The sequence below is a fragment of the Neoarius graeffei genome, chromosome 1 (genome assembly GCF_027579695.1).
Source record: "Neoarius graeffei isolate fNeoGra1 chromosome 1, fNeoGra1.pri, whole genome shotgun sequence".
Taxonomy (NCBI): Eukaryota; Metazoa; Chordata; class Actinopteri; order Siluriformes; family Ariidae; genus Neoarius; species Neoarius graeffei.
Window position 1 is genome coordinate 70,690,878 of NC_083569.1, and position 13,271 is coordinate 70,704,148.

General features: G+C 45.2%; 1 protein-coding gene across 1 annotated transcript in view; it reads right to left on the reverse strand.

Moving 5' to 3' along the window:
• The window catches only part of brms1 (BRMS1 transcriptional repressor and anoikis regulator), a 66,955-nt gene extending 57,352 nt beyond the window's left edge, over nucleotides 1-9,603 (reverse strand). Inside the window, exon 1 of the mRNA XM_060918230.1 lies at nucleotides 9,483-9,603. The gene's annotated coding sequence lies outside the window, so the exon portion shown is untranslated. The remainder of the gene's footprint in view (nucleotides 1-9,482) is intronic.
• Between the last annotated feature and the right edge of the window lie 3,668 nt (nucleotides 9,604-13,271).

Sequence of the window (13,271 nt, forward strand, 5' to 3'; positions counted from 1 at the left end):
AGAAACAAAAAACATTAGGATACTGTACATGGCTCATAATAAAACATCAATAGCCTATACTGCGCACATTATTTGAAGGGCATACGAATGAGCGCTCAGAGGTTGCAACAGTGACAGGAAGAGTCAGAAATAAAAGGAGGGCGGTGCAAACCTCACTGAATGCACTGTGTTTACCAATTTCAACACTACGGGGTGCAACCATGTTATTTTGTACATTAAGTCCTTCAAATGAACATGTAACTCAGAAACAAAAAAACATTCGGCGACATACTGTACATGGCTCATAATAAAACATCAATAGCCTACTGCGCGCATTATTTGAAGGGCATACGGCGAGCCTTGCGCTCCGCGAACTCGTGCACGATGCTCTGTATGTCACTGATTCAGTGAGCTTTTAAGCGGTAGTCTCACGACCCGGAGAGTAAACAATAAACATGGAGGACATGGAGTCGTTAGTGTTGCTGGTCTTGGTGCTGTGGCTTGTTGTCACCGACAACGCGGACAGATACTGGCAAGAGCGTATAGATGAGGCGAGGCGCATAAGGCTTCAGAAATTCTCGTAATTCGTAATTATTCTCCTTCCGGGTTTGCGGTGTTTACAGATCCCAACGCGCTCGCGGGGCGTGTGTGGGCATGTGAGGACACTCCTCCTCACCAATCAGTGCACAGGGGAGTGTCTGCTCACGCCCCCAACCTCACTCGGCACGGTTTGGCTCGCTTCAGCCCCACTCCAAAACGGTGCGAGTTTTAGGGGCTAAGCAGGGCTGAAGCGAGCCGAGTCGTGCTGGTTTTTGGTAGTCGAAACGCGAGCCGTGTCGGGCTGAAGCGAGCTGAAGCGAGCTGAAAAAGGGTAGTGGAAAAGGGCCATAAGTTCTCGAGCAAGTAAATCACTTCCGTTATCTGGGATCTACGATCTCTAGTGATGGCTCAATCGATAAAGAGATTAACACCAGGTTTGGTCTAGCTTCTAGCGCCTTTAACGCTCTGAATAATATACGGAAGAATAGAGGGATCACATTGAACACCAAAATTGCAATCTATGAGTGCAGAGTAATCACGATACTGCTCTATGGCTGTGCAACATGGGCCCTTAAACAACTACAGCATTTGGATGCATTCCATCACAACTGCTTATGAAGGATTTTGAATGTCCGATTTTACGACCATGTTTCAAACCGCGAGATAAGGAGAAGAACTGGGTGATCCACACCAGCAACCCTCATCAGTCATCGACGTCTACTCTACTTCGTCTATGTAGCTACAATGTCAAGTGAAAGGCTCCCGTTACGTCTCCTCTACTGGTTGCCCACGCATGGGTCTCGACACGTTGGGCGGCCCAGGCTATCCCTGTTGAAGATCTTAGAGCAAGACCTCCAGCTCCTCTTGGGTGACGACTGCAACATCTCAGATGGTGCGAGACCAGCATTAGATCGCAACAGATGGCATCGCCTCTTGGGCAGCATAGTGGTTAGCATGGTCGCCTCACAGCAAGAAGGTTCTGGGTTAGAGCCCAGCGGCCGGCGAGGGCTTTTCTGTGTGGAGTTTGTATGTTCTCCCCGTGTCTGCGTGGGTTTCCTCCAGGTGCTCCGGTTTCCCCCACAGTCCAAAGACATGCAGTTAGGTTAACATGGGGCAGCCTTGGGCTGAAGTGCCCTTGAGCAAGGTACCCAACCCCTGACTGCTCCCCGGGGGCTGTAGTATGGCTGCCCACTGCTCTGGGTGCGTGCGCACGCGTTCACTGCTTCAGATGGGTTAAATGCAGAGGATGAAGCTCACTGTGCTTGAAGTGTGCATGTGACAAAAGGTTTCTTCTTCTTGTTAACAGCATTGAATGAACGCAAAAAACGTGATCAGGCAGAGCCATCACCTGATGACAACTGAAGACCTGGACAAGGTAGGGAATAAAAAAAAAAAATTTGCCTTCAGTTCTCCTTTAATAGATCTGCGTTGTTTTGACTGAATCTTTGTTAAATCAGCTGATTCATTAAAACAAGCAAACAACATTTTAAGTTGAATTAAGCCAGGAATTATGAGAATAGTGGTTAACAGTGGGTGGCACGGTGGTGTAGTGGTTAGCACGGTCGCCTCACAGCAAGAAGGTTCGAACCCAGTGGCAGGCGAGGGCCTTTCTGTGTGGAGTTTGCATGTTGTCTGCGTGGGTTTCCTCCGGGTGCTCCGGTTTCTCCCACAGTTCAAAGACATGCAGTTAGGTTGATGTGGGGCGGCCTTGGGCTGAGGTGCCGTTGAGCAAGGTACCCGACCCCTGACTGCTCCCCGGGCGCTGTAGTATGGCTGCCCACTGCTCTGTGCACGTGCGCCAGGGCTTTACATTAGCACCCGCCAAATGCGGGTAAAATTCAGTTTTGGCAGGTAATAACAATAGTCCCACTAGCCACTTTGGGGGGTGGTTTATTCTGTGGTATGACAATATATTTTAATTGTAGTTTTCTCTGAAGGCATCTGATATAATAATCGCATTGCAATGTAATATTACGCGCCTACAACTCCCATGAGAACCTGCATAAACATTGACATGTTAGAATTGTTGAGAACGTACTTTAACGTCTCAGATAAAATCAATGATACGGTAACCTGCGGTTAATGAACGAAGCAACAAAGTTGCTGACGACTGACAAGCGCACTATGTGGTGGCATATAGCTGGAGTTTCAAACCCTGCTGCTCAGGAAAAAAGGGGCAGAAATAGTCAGGGCCGGAGCAGCATTTTAAGATTACCGAGGTCCGTGATGAGCAAAGCGTGCGCCAAAAAATGCTCGACATATTTAAATGAGAGGGGTGAATTACACATCACACAAGAGACCTATTCCTGAAATTACTTTTAAAGGTCTCACTGCATCGTTTTTTTCATTAATTGTGCACTGGTATCTAGTATGAATGAATGCCCTGTGAGCCGGTTTTAGTGAAAAAAAAAAAAAATGCCGTGGTTCTCCTGTTTCAGGCTGTTCTAGTTTGGTGGAGGAGTGGGTGGGGAGAGAATGACAGGATTTCAGCTCTTACTCATTAATATTCATGACATGTAAACGTTGTTATCTCTGACTGGCTAGCAGCACTGTGACGCTACCTCCAGTGGGTCAAAACAAGCGGATGTGGGTGTCTTTGTAAAAACTGTTTTGATTGGCTATTATGGTCTCGACATCAATGTTTTGACTAATAACAATGTAGATAACACGAATTTTACATCACATTCAACGAGATTTAAACGAGACTAAAGATGGCGACTTACAAATAATGTGTAAACATCGCTGGAGTTAATAAAGTTTGAACAGCATGAAGGAACATACCCCAACCCCCAAAATTAATAAAAAAAAAATTCAACGGATGTGGCATAATATAAAAAAGTTCATTTTTTTTTTTACTCAAAAAAAGCGGAAATCCACCAAAAAGTGGAAAACTCATCCCTGCCTAGCTTGTGACCATGTCATGCATGCTAACGTGGAGAATATGAACATGCTATTTTGTAACAAAAACCTTCGAACAAAAAGTTCATGTTTTACTTACAGCTTGTGAGCTGGTGGTCGATCGTCTTGACGGTACAGATCCAAGTATTAAAAACAACCTCGAAGCAAAACCACTACTGAAGGCACGGAAGTTTGAAAAGTCACTGTGGTTGAAATGATCAGAACACAGTACTAATGTTGCATTACACTTCGCTGGTGGTGTTCCAAAGATAAATTCCATCCATTTCTTCTTCACCTCTTCTATCTTGGGCAAGAAATGCAACGTTGATGTGTTACTGCCACAAATAACACAGGCACGAACTTGTTCAGACATGTTTTCAACTTGCTGTTAGGTCCTCTTCGTTAGCTACTGACGAGATGGGCTCTGCTATCTCTCCTCGCGCTTAAATCCGAACTTTCTTCCCGTGGGCTGTCGCAAGCCAAGGTGGGCGAGGCTATGAATACTAATTTTCGAAGTGATGCAAGTTTGTAGGGCTTTTTCAGATTCGCTCGTTTTTCCGACTATTTTCTTTCATAAGCTAATACAGGGAATGGGAGTAGAATTACATTTTCACATGCAGCATGAATATGCAACTCGGAGTGAACTATGGTATTTCAAAAAGAGCCAGTATTAACACTGAAAAACACCACACTGAACTCAGGGACCGCACATCTCACTTTACCTCGCTCATTTGCACTATTCCACACTACCTCATCTTAACAGCTGCTAGTTTGTTTATACTGCTTATTTCAATGTTTACCTGCTATACCTCAAGTGCCCTTGACTGTTTGTTTATTTGAACCAGTGTGTGTGTGTGTGTGTGTGTATATATATGGAACAGCCTTCCAAGTAATGTTTGGGAATCAGACACAGTCTCAGCGTTTAAGTCTAGGCTGAAAACATATGTTTAGTCAAGCCTTGTGTTAATGGTGTTTATGAGGTAAAGGTGTAGATCTGGAGGACCCTCAGAGTGTTTTGGTAAACTGGGATGTATGGATGCTGTCAGTCCCCACTCGCTTGCTCACTCGAGTTTGTTGACGGTGTAGTGGCTGCTGCTTTATGTCCCGGGGCTCCCTCATGCCTGTGTTACCTTCTGGCTCTCCCCTTTTAGTTATGCGGTCATAGTTAGTTGCCGGAGTCCCTGCTTGTACTCAGTGCAATATGTATACTGTTCCTACTTATTCAGGTGACATTGGGCATACCTAACAACCTGTGTTTTCTCTCTCTCACTCTCTCTCCCCCCAAACCTGTCCCTCTGAGTTACATGGAGTCAACAGGAAATCTTTTGGTGGAGAGGGTGGAGACCTCGACTGGCTATCGTAGCCTGCAGGGAATCAGCCGTCAGACATTCTGTCGCATGTCCCAGACCCGGTGAAATGTAACTGAATTGTCTTGGCCAGCCCTAAGGGTTCCATCTGCATCCCATCATTGCTGAGGAGTGTGCTCCCATTACCCAATCAAGCATCCAGCCAGAGCAGGTCATGATATTTAACCATATTAACATGCCATTGTTGTGTGTTGTGCCTGATGTCAAGACTCTCGTCTCTGCAAGCCTACCACACAAACTTAATACTTGTGTCATTTTTAGGGCATACCTAACAACATGTGTTTCCCCCCCCAATCTGTCCCTCTGAGTTACATGCTGGTCCTGGGATTGAGATGCTGGCCTCTTCTGCCCCTCGGACCTGCTTGATCCATCCTGGTGCCCTGTGTCTGGTCGGAGTTTTATCACATCGCTCCTGTGGAGGACGGCCCCATGAGGACAGTTGAGGGTTATACCTGGAGGATGCTCTGGACTCTTACAATAATGCTTTTATGGTTGAGGACTACAGTTGACTCGCTAACTTTAGGACTGCAGTTGTCATGAACAGTTTTGCACTCAAATTTCCATCAATGAAGAGTTTATAACATCAACGAAACTGACTTCATGTTAAAACTGTTAATATTATAGTCATGCTGTCTGTTGTTGCCCAAATGAGGATGGGTTCCCTTTTGAGTCTGGTTCCTCTCGAGGTTTCTTCCTCATGACGTCTGAGGGAGTTTTTCCTTGCCACCGTCACCACAGGCTTGCTCATTGGGGATAGATTAGGGACACAATTAGCTCATGTTTTAAGTCGTTCAAATTCTGTAAAGCTGCTCTGCGACAATGTTTACTGTTAAAAGCGCTATACAAATAAACTTGAGTGTTTAGTCTACGTCTAGTTTATATCTAGAGTGTTTATACTGTTTATATTGTCTGAGTGTTTAGTCTATGTCTAGTTCTTCTTATCTAGTGTTTATACTGTTTATTTATACTGCTTGTTGGAATGTTTAGTCTATGTCTAGTTCCTATCTAGAGTGTTTATATTGGTTATATTGTTTGGTTTTTTTAATTATTCTCTTATTCTGTTTTTATTTATTGCATTGCCTGTTTGCACCGTGGGTCAGAGAGGACTGAAATTTCATCTGTGCTGTGTGTCGAGCATGTATAGCATATTTGACAATAAAGTTGACTTGACAAACATTTTTGGTGGAAGGGCACCTTTAATGGTGTATGAACTGAATAGGGAGGGAAAGTAATCTCATCGCCCCCTACTGGATGCGTTCCAACCTCTATGGCAAAATGAATGGGAATATCTTTTCAAAAAATTACATTTCAGGTTACACTTCAAAGTTAAGACAATGGCTTCCATATGCTGTGCATGTCGGGCAGCTCCCTCGATCCTGGTGATCATACTTTATTTTTTCCACCAATTTGAATTGTTTTGAATGTTTTTTTAATAAGCTGATCAAAGACTACATGGACCCGACGTCGCGTACATGACGTCACCGCAAGTCTAGCGCCTTTCCAAATCTGTAGCAGGTAGTGGCCGGTGAGTAGCCTACATCAACATGCCGATTTGTATAACGTGGTTGGCGGAGTATTTCTGTACCAATAAGAAATGCATCCCTCGTGGGGATAACCATTACAGATCAGATAGCTAAGCCTACTGCTGACGTAATATGAGCGACTCTGACTAGACAGTTTGGTTGTAGTCCGTTTCTGACAGGTTAGGCGCAATTTCGATCTTTTAAAAGACGGCGAAATTTCACCTGATACTTTCACAGTTAGTAGATAATCCCAACATATACAACATATTTTTGGGGGGTGTACAAGTTTCACGTGATAACTTCGTGGGATTTTTTTTTTTTTTAAATCGGGTCTATGGGATTTCAAAAGCATGGCTCTCGGCTTAGGAACGCTACCACTAGGATCGCTGTGTTTCACTTTCCCTCCCTAGATCATCAGTTTTGGAAAAAAATCATGTATGTGGCAAGAGTAAGAATAATTTAAGCTTGTTTAATGGTTTAATCTGGTCCAAGCAATGAGGGCAAAAGATACCCTCACCATGTAGCCTATGTAACAAAGATACATTAACAATCTGGCATCCGTTACACCTACACACACAAAAAAAAAAGTATACACCACCATGTTTTAGGCAAAGTTATCCGAGGCAAACACAAGTTGAAACTTTCCACTCTATGGCACGGTGGTGTAGTGGTTAGTGCTGTCGCCTCACAGCAAGAAGGTCCTGGGTTCGAGCCCTGTGGCCGGCGAGGGCCTTTCTGTGTGGAGTTTGCATGTTCTCCCCGTGTCCCTGGAGGAAACCCACGCATGCTCCGATTTCCCCCACAGTCCAAAGACATGCAGGTTAGGTTAACTGGTGGCTCTAAATTGACCGTAGGTGTGAGTGCGAATGGTTGTCTGTGTCTATGTGTCAACCCTGTGATGACCTGGCGACTTGTCCAGGGTGTACCCCGCCTTTCACCCGTAGTCAGCTGGGATAGGCTCCAGCTCGCCTGCGACCCTGTAGAACAGGATAAAGCGGCTAGAGATAATGAGATGAGACAAACAAGGCAAGCTACAACTGCGCTGCTTCGAAAATGTAAATTTAACAGCTTCATGAAAGTGCGCTGATGGTTACCATGGAAACCCTGTGTCCCCTGCACTGTGTTCCTCCGCTGAGTCGCGCGCTCATTCGCGTTTGTGTTCTTGGTCTCAGAGCTGCACGCGCGAAACAGACACAGAAGACAGAATCAACGTTTAACATAATTAACAATGCACTTTTTACGGAGACGTTTTAATGCCATTTTTTTTATCCAGTTGAATATGTAGCGTACAAATGTATTTTCAGCTCTTAAAAATGACCGAGGTCCGGACCGCGGGGGCCTCAGAGCTGGCTAAGGCCATGGAAATGAACAAGACGCTAACAGGAAGATAAGACAGTTCAATGACAAATGGAAGTTAGGGCGAGATTGGTTAGTTCATAGCAAAACCGAAAATACGCTGTACTGCGAAGACTGTAGAAAGCCTGGCAAAGACAGGCACCAATAACTTTAAACTCAAAACTATAAAGGACCACGAAAAGTCAAATGCACACATCGGTACTATAACATCAAAACGGGCGAAGACGGCTGGTTCACTACAGGACAGCATTGCTTTCAGTCCCTGGCTGTCATGAAGTCAGCTGAGCTGGAGAGGATGAAGCTGCTGTTTAGAAACGTTCACGTGATCAGAAAGAGGTTGATCCCATCCCAGCTATCAACTTATGGCCTGCTGGAAGCCTCAGGTCACGAAGACCATTTTTCATGGACCATTCAGACTCATCTGATGATGAATGTAATGAGGACATTTAATGTCTCTCTCTACACATTCATACACACTATTAATAGATAATACATAACACTTGAAAATACACAATACTTGCATATCAAAAGATCAAATGTCTTTCAATGATAAATGTTTTGAATTGGACTTTTAATATTAGAATCAGTTCAGCTGTACTGAATGTAATTTTTCATATTATACGATATTTCATATTGTAAGGGGCTTGAATTTGAGTTCAATAAACAGAATACTCTGTTTATATTTTTGTCTGAATTGGTTGCATGTTTTCATATAGGGAGCTACCTTAACAGCACTGAATACGAGTGCTACTGTAGAAATACATTATACGCTGCCATTCATAATTAAATCTAGATCTTCCGAACTTTAACGTATCATGGTGAAGAAAAAAACTGCAATTTACTGGCAACAAAATTGTGGCTAGTGAAAAGGCTGAATGGCTAGTGGCTCGGGAAAACCACTAGCCACAGTGGCCGGTGAGCAAAAAAATTTAATGTAAAGTCCTGGTGTGCATGTGTGTGTTCACTGCTTCAGATGGGTTAAATGCAGAGGATGAATTTCACTGTGCTTGAAGTGCGCATGTGACAAATAAAGGTTTCTTCTTATTATTAGAAAGCTCATGTGTTCATTATAGCCTTCTACAAAAGGCCAATATTTTTATAACAATTAATAAACACGGTGGTGTAGTGGTTAGCGCTGTTACCCCACAGCAAGAAGGTCCGGGTTCGAGCCCCGTGACCGACGAGGGCCTTTCTGTGTGGAGTTTGCATGTTCTCCCCGTGTCCGCGTGGGTTTCCTCCGGGTGCTCCGGTTTCCCCCACAGTCCAAAGACATGCAGGTTAGGTTAACTGGTGACTCTAAATTGACCGTAGGTGTGAATGTGAGTGTGAATGGTTGTCTGTGTCTATGTGTCAGCCCTGTGATGACCTGGCGACTTGTCCAGGGTGTACCCCGCCTTTCGCCCGTAGTCAGCTGGGATAGGCTCCAGCTTGCCTGCGACCCTGTAGAAGGATAAAGCGGCTACAGATAATGAGATGAGATTAATAAGCATAAAGAAAAGGTTTTATTTGCCCATCTGTGCAGCTTGACCTCGTGGCCTGCATTAATGCGGGTTTTGCCCTCAGTAATGGCAACCCTTGAACACATCAGCCCTTACTGTTTGTGTGAGGTGTTTTGTACCTTACAGCCTCACTAGTGTGCATGAAAAGACCTCAAAGAAGAATGCATTTAAAAAAAAATTCATTAGAAGTGAAATCCACCATGTTTGCAGGCTGTGTGTGTGTCTAACACCGAGCCCCTGAGCTCGACAGCGCCTTGTTTATACCTTAAAAAACGCTTGAGTCGAATAATGGCGTTATAAACAGCATCCAAAAGCCTTACCTCAGCCCGAGTTTGTGTTCAAGTCCCTCTGCAACGGGAATATTTGCGCCTGAATGTTTCTATCAACAGGGGCAACTTGGACTTCCTCAGGATTTGAGCTCACTGCTCGGTTTTTCGTCATTTCCGGCCTGGCCAATCAGAGAGCACGTCACAATCGACTCTGGCCAATAGGATCACGAAGACTGTAAATCGCTGACTCATCTCTGAGAGTTAAACCCGGAAATGTCCGACAGCTCCATTCGTTTAGCTGCACAAAGCTAAACGAATGGAGCGGAAGTTGTTAGAAGGGGAACTTCCGCTAACAGAGCATGTTATATTTATTATTATTATTATTATTATTATTAATAATAATAATAATAATAAATTTAAGGCGCCTTTCAGGGCACTCAAGGTTATCTCACAATACACATAAACGACAATAAAAAGAAAAAAAAAAGACACAATATAAATATAAATACAGTAAAATCAGAAATCAGCAGTAGTGGATGACAAGTTATAGTGAGTAGGCAAGTTTGAAAAGGTGGGTTTTTAAACTGGTTTTGAAAATGGCTGAGTTAAGGGCAGCACGGTGGTGTAGTGGTTAGCGCTGCTGCCTCACAGCAAGAAGGTCCGGGTTCGAGCCTCATGGCCGGTGAGGGCCTTTCTGTGTGGAGTTTGCATGTTGTCCGCGTGGGTTTCCTCCGGGTGCTCTGGTTTCCCTCACAGTCCAAAGACATGCAGGTTAGGTTAACTGCTGACTCTAAATTGACCGTAGGTGTGAATAGTTGTCTATCGCTACGTTCACACTGCAAGGCTTAAGGCTCAATTCCGATTTTTTTGTGAAATCCGATTTTTTTGTGAGGTCGTTCACATTAACAAATATATGCGACTTGTATGTGATCCTCAGTATGAACGAAAAGCGACCTAAAAGTGTTCCGCATGCGCATTGCAGGATACGACGACGTCACACGCAGTGAGCATGGCCAGTGTTTACGGAAGTAAAACCGCCCGGTTGCGGTATGACCCATCCAATCTAGCTTGAATGGCTGTATCCCCCCAGATGGAAATCAGCTCCCTAACCTCTGCGTCCTTCCATTGAGAAGATTCAGAACCTTCACAGCCCGAAGCGTCCCTCGCATTGATGTCATATGCGCCATGTTGTTGTAACTTTTTTTGAGAGACCCGCCGCCTACTTCAGCGCAGAATAGTGACGTTTGTGGCTTGTTGATGACGTGTAAGTCGGATGAATGCGACCTGGCGGTTCAGACTGAAGTCGCACATGAAAAGAGCGGACAGGAATCGGAATTAGGACCACATATCCAAACGGCCTGAGTCGGATTTGAAAAAATCGGATCTGTGTCGTTCATATTGTCAATAAAAGATTGGATACAGGTCACATATGGGCGAAAAGATCAGATTTGAGTCACTTCAGCCTGCAGTGTGAACGTAGCCTTATGGCCCTTTTCCACTACCCTTTTTCAGCTCACTTCAGCTCGCTTCAGCTCACTTCAGCCCGACACGGCTCGCGTTTCGACTACCAAAAAACAGCACGACTCAGCTCGCTTCAGCCCTGCTTAGCCCCTAAAACTCTCACGGTTTTGGAGTGGGGCTGAAGCGAGCCAAACCGTGCCGAGTGAGGCTGGGGGCGTGAGCAGACACTCCCCTGTGCACTGATTGGTGAGGAGGAGTGTCCTCACATGCCCACACACGCCCCGCGAGCACGCTGGGATCTGTAAACACCGCAAACCTGGAAGAAGGAGAATTACGAGAATTATGAAGCCTTATGCGCCTCGCCTCATCTATACGCTCTTGCCAGTATCTGTTGGCGTTGTCGGTGACAGCAAGCCACAGCACCAAGACCAGCAACACTAACGACTCCATGTTTATTGTTTACTATCCGGGTCGTGAGACTACCGCTTAAAAGCTCACTGATGTCACTGTTTGCGCTGCTTAACGACATCACGTGACGTCCACCCACTTTTGCTAACTCCACCCAATGTGTCCACCCACTTCCAGCCAGCACGGTTCAGCGCGGTTGTAGTCGAAATGCAACTCCAACAGCCCCACTCAGCTCGACTCAGCCGCGTTGGTAGTGGAAAAGCGGCATATGTGTCAGCCCTGTGATGAGCTGGCGACTTGTCCAGGGTGTACCCTGCCTTTCGCCCCGTAGTCAGCTGGGATAGGCTCCAGCTTGCCTGCGACCCTGTAGAACAGGATAATGAGATGAGATGAGGTAATGAGTTAATGTTCCTGATGTCAGGGGGGAGGGAGTTCCAGAGGCGAGGGGCAGAGCGACTGAAGGCTCTGGACCCCATGGTGGACAGACGGCACAGTGAGGCTGATGGAGGAGGCTGCCCTGAGTGTCCGGGAGGGAGTGTTAATGTGGAGAAGGTCGGAGAGGTCTAGGGGGGCGAGGTTGTGGATGGCCTTGAAAGTGTGGAGCAGGATTTTAAAGTCTAAGCGAAATTTAACAGGAAGCAAGTAGAGTTGTTGGAGAACAGGAGTGATATGATTGATGGATGGAGTTCTGGACTAGTTGGAGCTTATGGATGGACTTGTAGGGGAGACCGAAGAGGAGGGAGTCACAGTAGTCTAGGCGGGATGTGATTAAAGTGTGGACCAATATGGCAGCGCAATTGGAAGTAAGGGACGGACGGAGGCAGTTAATATTGTTAAGATGGAAGTAGGCCGACCGGGTAACATTATTAATATGGGTTTGGAATGACAAAGAGCTGTCAAGGACGACACCCAGGCTCTTAACCTGAGGGGAAGGGGAAACAGAGGAGTTGTCAATGGGGATGGTGAATCTGGGAGTGTTAGTGAGAATGGATTTAATATTTAATAGTAGCCTACATGATAACGTGAAATAATTTCATTACTAAAACATGCTTCTGTCATATGTATTACATCATTCAATTTATTAACGTTTCATTAACGTGGTTATTTATTTATTTATACTCGCTTAAGGATATTATTCTGGGTTCTCTGTTGTGAGTTTGTGATCAAGAGCTGTCTCTCAGAATAATAAAAGACTTCAGAGAACCCCAAAGGTTGGAAATTTTCTGATTTTTTGACAGAAACCGGGTGGTGTAGTGGTTAGCACTGTCGCCTCACAGAAAGAGGTCCTGGGTTCAAGCCCAGTCACCAACGAGGGCCTTTCTGTGTGGGGTTTGCAGGTTCTCCCCATGTCTGTGTGGGTTTCATCCGGGTGCTCCGGTTTCCCCCACAGTCCAAGGACACACAGCTTAAGCTAATTGGTGGCTCTAAATTGACCGTGAGTATGGATGGTTGTTTGTCTCTATGTGCCAGCCCTGCGATAACCTGGCGACTTGTCCAGGGTGTACCTCGCCTCTCACCCATAGTCAAGTCAAGTTTATTTGTATAGCGCTTTTAACAATAAACATTGTCGCAAAGCAGCTTTGCAGAATTTGAACGACTTAAAACATGAGCTAATTTTATCCCTAATCTATCCCCAATGAGCAAGCCTGTGGTGACGGTGGCAAGAAAAAACTCCCTCAGACGACATGAAGAAGAAACCTCGAGAGGAACCAGACTCAAAAGGGAACCCATCCTCATTTGGGCAACAACAGACAACATGACTATAACATTAACAGTTTTAACATGAAGTCAGTTTCGTTGATGTTATAACTCTTCATTGATGGAAACTTGAGTGCAAAACTGTTCATGACAACTGCAGTCCTAAAGTTAGCAAGTCAACTGTAGTCCTCAGCCATAAAAGCATTACTGTACTATAAGTGTCCAGAGTGTCTTCCAAGTGTGACTTTCAACTGTCTGTATGGGACTGCCCTC